At 38.8% G+C, this 7,056-nt stretch overlaps 1 pseudogene; it reads left to right on the top strand.

Annotated features, from left to right (window-relative positions):
- The first annotated feature begins 2,797 nt into the window (after window positions 1–2,797).
- LOC147879695 (flotillin-like protein 2 pseudogene) lies at window positions 2,798–4,729 on the top strand (annotated as a pseudogene).
- Window positions 4,730–7,056: the final 2,327 nt, after the last annotated feature.

Genomic DNA, 7,056 nt, shown 5'->3' with positions numbered 1-7,056 from the left:
ATGTTAGGCTTATATATTATGCCTATATATGCCTATGTTTATGATAATGCCTATGTATGCTTATGTATGCCTATATATATACTTCGTTCTCATGGTTATGTTGTGTCTTTATGGTTATGATCTTTATGGTCATGCTTTATAGTTATGCTCTTATGGCTATGTCTTTATGGTCATGCTTTATGTTATGCTATGCTATGTCTCTATGCCATGTCCTCTCTTCTTTTGATGTGAGGTGTTGCCCATGTGGTAGCCCCCTCTTTATTTTCTCTTGGACACATCGTCTCCCTCCTCCACGCTCTCCACATACGGGGACTTTGGGGAGGTGACCTTTCCATGGAACACATGGGGATGGCCTGCCTCACTCTTGGGTCATCCTCCTTGCTCTTTTTCACCGAGAGCTAATGCATGATATATTAGGAAGTGTAGTTCCCTTAGTTATTGTCATCTCTAAATTCTAATATGCATATCACATTTTCTACACTATTGGTTACTTTCTCCCCTACTGTTTTGTCTGATCCATCCTTGATGGAATGGTGTGTGATAATTCAACATGTATAACTCATCCCATTGGTCCTCATGTATATATCCATGCAATGATAGTAGTCCTAACTCCTTACTGTATCTCAATTTTTGCCAACCTTATGTTGCCCAATCATGTATCAATTCTCTTTGGACTGTTATATGCTAATTTGGAGTGATGGAAATCAATATATGGACTGCAATATCTCAGTTTTGGAGTGTATTTGGTTGCCTTATGTTGCCCAATCATGTATGAATTCTCTATGGAATGCTATACGCTATTTTGGAGTGATGGGAATCAATATATGAACTGCAATATCTCAGTTTTGCAGTGAATTTGTTTGTCTTATCTTGCCCAATCATGTATGAATTCTTTATGGACTGCTATATGATATTTTGTATAGTGACTCAAAGCGATATTGGACTACAATATCTCATTTTTAGAGTGGATTTGGTTGCCTCGTGTTGCCCAATTCTCTAGGGACTGCTATATGCTAATTTGGAGAGATATGGACTGCAATATCTCAGTTTCGGAGTGAAGTTGGATGCCTTAAGTTGCCCAATCATGTGTGAATTCTCTATGGACTGCTATATGCTACTCTAGAGTGATCGGAATCAATATTGGATGTGGATTTGGTTGCCTATGTTGCCCAATCATGTATGAATTCTTTATGGACTGCTATATGCTAATTTGGAGTCACATATGGACTGCAATATCTCAATTTTGGAGTGAATTTGGTTCCCTTATGTTTCCCAATCATGTATGAATTCTCTATGGACTGCTATATGCTAATTTGGAGTGATGGGAATCACTATATGGAACAATATATGAGTTTCGGAGTGGATTTGGTTGCCTTATGTTGCCCAATCATGTAACATGAATTCTCTATGGACTGCTATATTCCAATTTGGACTGATATATGGGCTGCAATATTCAGTTTTGGAGTGAATTTGGTTCCTTTATGTTGCCCAATCATGTGCGAATGTTCTCTGGACTACTAAAATCTAATTTGGAGTGAGGAGAATTACTATATGCATTGCAGCACCTCAGTTTTAGCCAGCCTTATGTTGCCCAATCCTGTCTGGGCTACTATTGCTATGCATTCGAAGTTATGTTTTTTAATAAATTATGAGCTGCTTGTAGGGTTAGCTTTGAGTTAGAGCCAGGAGTTAGCAAGGAAATCAACAAATTTCAAGAAACGTTTGCATAATGTCTTCTTCATGATGCAACGCTTGCACAGTTGTAGAAAGGATTGTATTTGGGGATATTAAAATGTGCCTCGTTCTTTACAGTATATTATCTATCATTGCTCTTTTATTTGTAGATTGTCGGTGATTCTGAGTAGATTTCTCTTTGGACTGCTCTATCAACATGCAACAGGAAAAAGAAGCCAAGCATGGATATGAGATTGTGGAGATCCTTACAGGTTTTACGAATGGTTTGCACACTCGAAATGCTTGAAAATTTTCGTTTTCTTGAAGTACTTTGGTCCTGTATGTCAAATGAGGCTCAAATGTTGAGGTTCGGGAAGTCTTTGATAAGCTATGACTTCGAAAGGTTGTGTCATGGACTGTCTTCATTTTGCAGGCTACGCTGGATGTGGACCTAGTCAGGAACCTGGATATGAGATGGTGGAGATCCTTACAGTTTTTACGAATTGTTTGCACACTTGAAATGCTTGAAAAATATATTTTTCTTGCAAGTACTTTGGTCCATATGTATGTCAAATGTGGCTCAATTGCTGAGGCTCGGGAAGTCTTTGATAAGCTATGGCTTCGAAAGGTTGTGTCATGGGATGCCTTCATTTGGAGGCTATGCCGAATGTGGACCTAGTCGGGAAGCATTGAAATCTTTTGAATAGATGCTGTCATGTTTGTTTACGCTTTGAAAGTGTGTGGTAGCATAGGAGCTATAACCCAGGGCCAAGAAATACATATGACTTGTTGGTAGAGGTAGACATGTATGCCAAAATGCAGCTCACTTTCAGAGGCACAGAAAGTCAGTGAGGAAGAGCTGTAATGTTTTAAGTAGATGCAGGTGGAAGGGGCTCTTCTTCACAAGATATTTGGGGCTCGATGGGGTTGAGTGTTGGCAAGGTTGGTGAGGTTGGGTTCATGGTTGGAGGTTGTTGCTATAGCAAGTTTCCAAAGGAATGCACATTGGGAATACGAGAACTTGTTGCCCTCTTGTTTAATGAACTTTCCATTTTTAATTGAGGATGTTGTTGTCCAGGTGATAGATGATTTGCTTATGGTGGTAAGAGTTATGTAGGTTGATATGGTTGTGAATGTTGTAAGTTGAATGATTTATGTTTTAGGGCCTATCTTGTAGCAAGTTGTATTTTTTGGATGATAGGAGCTTGTGTCTACTCTGAGTCTTAGTGTTCATATGTTTCAACTTTCATCATGCTTTTATTTTGCTCTTTGTAAGAGGATATTGTTTACTAGTTTGTATCTAGGAACATTTCCTAGCTAGCCTATTTAAGGAATCACTAGTAAAAATTCCTTATCTAGAGAAATTCCCTACTTTGCTCTTTGTAAGAGGATTCTCTATATTGTTTACTAGTTTGTAACTAGTCAAGTTTAAGAAGGAAGTGTTCGAGAAAGTGCAACTGGAGTTAAACGAGTTCGGGTTGTGCATCTATAATGCGAACGTGAAGCAGTTAGTGGATGTGAAGGGGCATGAGTACTTCTCATATTTGAGGCAGAAGACACAGTAGGAGGTTGTGAATCAAGCCAAGGTGGAGGTGGCGGAGGCGAAGTACAGAGGGGATGTGGGGGCGAAGGAGAGGGAAGGGCTAACAAGGTAGAATGCGGCCAAGGTGGAGGCAGAGATGAGGGTGTATGGGAAGCATCAAGAAGGGTTGGCGAGGCAGCACAAGATTGAAGCAGATACCAAAATTCTATGCTTGCTGATATCACCCAAGCTGATGCTGGTCTTGCTACCAAAACTGACCTCTGCTCCCAGCAAGCTAACCTCCGTAGGATTGAGGCCTCCAAGGTTCATACCATCTGTGAGGCCAAGCTCCAGAAGAACCTCGAGCTCCACCTGGCCACCGCCAAAATCGAGTACCTTTGTGCCACCACACTCGCTCCCACCATTGTCTAGTACGAGGCCTGCGTGCAGTCCGCCAACATCGCCCTCTACTAACGTCAATGTGTTGTCGATGCTGCCCTTTATAAGTGGCAATGCTTTGTCGACGATTCTTGCAAGTGCACTATTGAGGCTACTGTCTATGCTACCACCATGGAGGCAAATGCCAAGCTTTATGCTTGTAAGCAAGAGGCCGTGGGTCTCCTCACCATGGCTAAGGCCCAAGCTAATTATGCGCGTACAATGCTCGATGTATTTGCGTGCAACGCCTCTGTCCTCCACAACTACCTCCTCCTCGATCGTTGTGTTTACCAAGACATGGGCTTGTATCAATGCAGAGGCCATCCAAGGACTCAACCCAAACATCTCTATCTGGTCCACCTCAAAGGCATGTGGGAAATCTAATTCTAAACATCTTCAAAACAACCCTCTCACTATTTACTACAATCAAGGAACAAATAGGAGTTTCTCCTCTTCCTTGGCTTGCAACTCTACCAAGTGATCAAGATGATGCTAGAGCATAACTTGTACTTGCCAGATGTGTGCTCTTCAGAGGGGACCTACGTTACTGAAGTGTGTACTTATTAAGTTTGGTCCAATGCAATAAGCATTATCACTATACCTAGTATTTATAAATGAAACAATCTTTCAAGTCACCTCATCTTCGTTGGTTGAATTAAAAATTTGCTACTTCCTATTTTGATCATACATATTCTTTCTAAAATTTAGAATCATGTCTGTGCCACTCTTTAGTCTATTCTTTATTCATAACAATTACACCATGCACTCATTTATTACAAATTTATTTGTGATGGTTTGATCATCCACCTCTAATATTGTTAAGGGTAGAACTCATAAGGGGTTGGCGAGGCAGCAGGAGGGGCTCACCATGTTTTTCAAGACATGGGCCCTATCAATGTAGATGCCATCCAAGGGATTAAGCCAAAGATCTCTATTTGGTCCACCTCAGATGTGTGTGGGGGATCTAATTCTAGCAATGGGATGCACAAAACGGTAAACATCTTCAAAACAATTCCCCCATTATTTACCACAATCAAGGAACAAACGGGTGTCTCTCCACTTCCTTGGCTTGCAACTCTACCAACTCATAGATGACGCTAGAGCAAAACCTTTACTTATCATGTGTGTGCCCTTTAGGGGGGACCTACTTACAAAATTGGTGTTCTCCTAGCTTGCTCATTATGCTCGATGCATTGCAATAAAACTCATCACTATAGCTAAGTATTTACATGTGGCATAATCTTTCAAGTCACATCATCTCCACAGGTATACTACTACCTACTTCGATTGTACATATTTCTTTCTAAATTTTAGAATCATGTTTGTGCTATCCTTAAGTCTATTCCTTCTTTAGAACTAGCACACCATGCACTCATTTATTACCTTTTTATTTGTGATAGCTAGTTTGATCATCTAGCTATAATATTTTGTTAAAGGGCATGTACCTCACTCTTTATGCGTCCACGTAGAACTCATTTTAGCTGCACTACCATATAAGCAAGTCCACATGCCATCCCACTCACATCTCTTGTCCACTTTTTGTGCCTCGCTCCTCCGTCATATACTGACCTTTCCTTTCAACTTGTTCTAACTATATTTCTTGAGGTGTTTTCCAACACACCCCATGAAACACTTGCACTAGATTCAAAATTTGGTTTCCCCTCTTTCTCACATTGCAATGTACATCCATTGTGATGCAATGTGCATGCATTGTTATGATAATATCTATTTTTCATGTTCTATTTATATTTACATTCCTTCATGTAGGAAAGTTGTGTTAAGAACTAGTGGAGATTTGGCTTTCTTTTCAGTTGTGGTATGTTTGTTAATGAGTTGTGTAAAAGTTTTTTACTCAGATACGTTATGTGTGTTGGCATTTATATAGACTCAATGAGTATAGCCAGCTAAGTGGCTTTAATTTACTCGTCAAAATAGGAAAAATAGAACGTAAAAAAATTGCAAATTAAAATGAATTCAAACTATCATCCCAATTTATTCATAAGAATAATTTCATACAAATAAGTTGTTCATAAAAGTAAAGCCTTAGTCAACTTTTATTCATATGAAGAAGACAATGTATATATAGAAATCGAGCCCCTCATTATTCTTACAAATACCTGTTAGCCTTAGCCTACCCTTCTATCTTTTAGATTTCTCCCTTGGCTTTGTTAACCAATCACTCATCAAGTAAAATCTCTAATCTCGTACCATACAAAAATGTTTAAATTTGGGTATTGACTTGTGTATGTTGTTTTCAGCATCTTAGTACCATTCCATTCCATGTAGCTTTGTTTTTTGAGCTACGTATTGTTTGGTGTTTTTTAATGATTAATGTTTTAATATCTCAACTGACAACAATCCTATTTTGGATAATGCATTGTAGGTTTGAGATCTTGTGCTGCTTAACCTATGTTTGTGTCGTGCACACTATATTGATGGCACTATCCATTATTTCTAGTTTAGGATTGTTCGTGATCCTAAACTGGCATTCTACCATATCTTGGATAGTGTGCTAGCTTAGATTGTCTTATGTATAGTCTCAAGCTTGCAATCTATCCTATTATGGGCTACAAATATGGAAGTTGTGATTAGTTGGCCACTCTATCTTAAGGAAAGATAGGGTTCTTAGGTAGTGTGTAACAAAACTAGGAGTTGTGATTAATTGCATGGAAGGTTAAAACTTGACACTATATCTTAAGGAAAGATAGGGTTTGTTAGGTAGTGTGTTATTGAACCAAAAGTTATGAGTTGCATGAAAGATTTACACTATTCAAAGTATTTAATTCAACACAAATAGTTGACACTTTATAATATTATGAGATAATGTGTGGTATGACAAAGGAGTGCATCCTCGATTGTCACTCTACCTTAAGGAAAGATAGTATGGTCAAAGCTTGAAATATACAAATATGTATATTTGTTGATACATGCAATCAAGGTACGTTAGGAATTAGATAACTCAAAAATATCTAGTAGCCAAGTGTTGGTGCTAGCCCAAGATGACAAATCTCAAAAGCCCTCTATAGTAGAATGTGATGACCTATTTCACGACGATCCCTAGCTACAAGGTTACATGATGACCAAATACTTGAAATTGTCCAAGGTTTTTCAACTCAATTCCAAGATTTACACTATTCAAAGTATTTAATTCAACACATGTAGTTGACACTTTATCATTTTATGAGATAATGTGTGGTATGACAAAGGATTGCATCCTTGATTGTCACTCTACCTTCAGGAAAGATAGTATGGTCAAACCTTGAAATACATGCAATCAAGGTACGCTAGGAATCAGATAACTCAAAAATATCTAGTAGCCAAGTGTTGGTGCAAGCCCAAGATGACAAATCCCAAAAGCCCTCTATAGTAGAATGTGATGACCTATTTCACGACGATGCCTAGCTACAAGGTTACATGATGAC

This window comes from Dipteris shenzhenensis, chromosome 33 (genome assembly GCF_047967505.1).
Source record: "Dipteris shenzhenensis isolate YYH24624 ecotype China chromosome 33, Dip_SZ_1.0, whole genome shotgun sequence".
NCBI classification, from domain to species: domain Eukaryota; kingdom Viridiplantae; phylum Streptophyta; class Polypodiopsida; order Gleicheniales; family Dipteridaceae; genus Dipteris; species Dipteris shenzhenensis.
The sequence above is the reverse complement of the archived record's forward strand: the minus strand, read 5'-3'. Positions and strand labels throughout refer to the sequence as shown.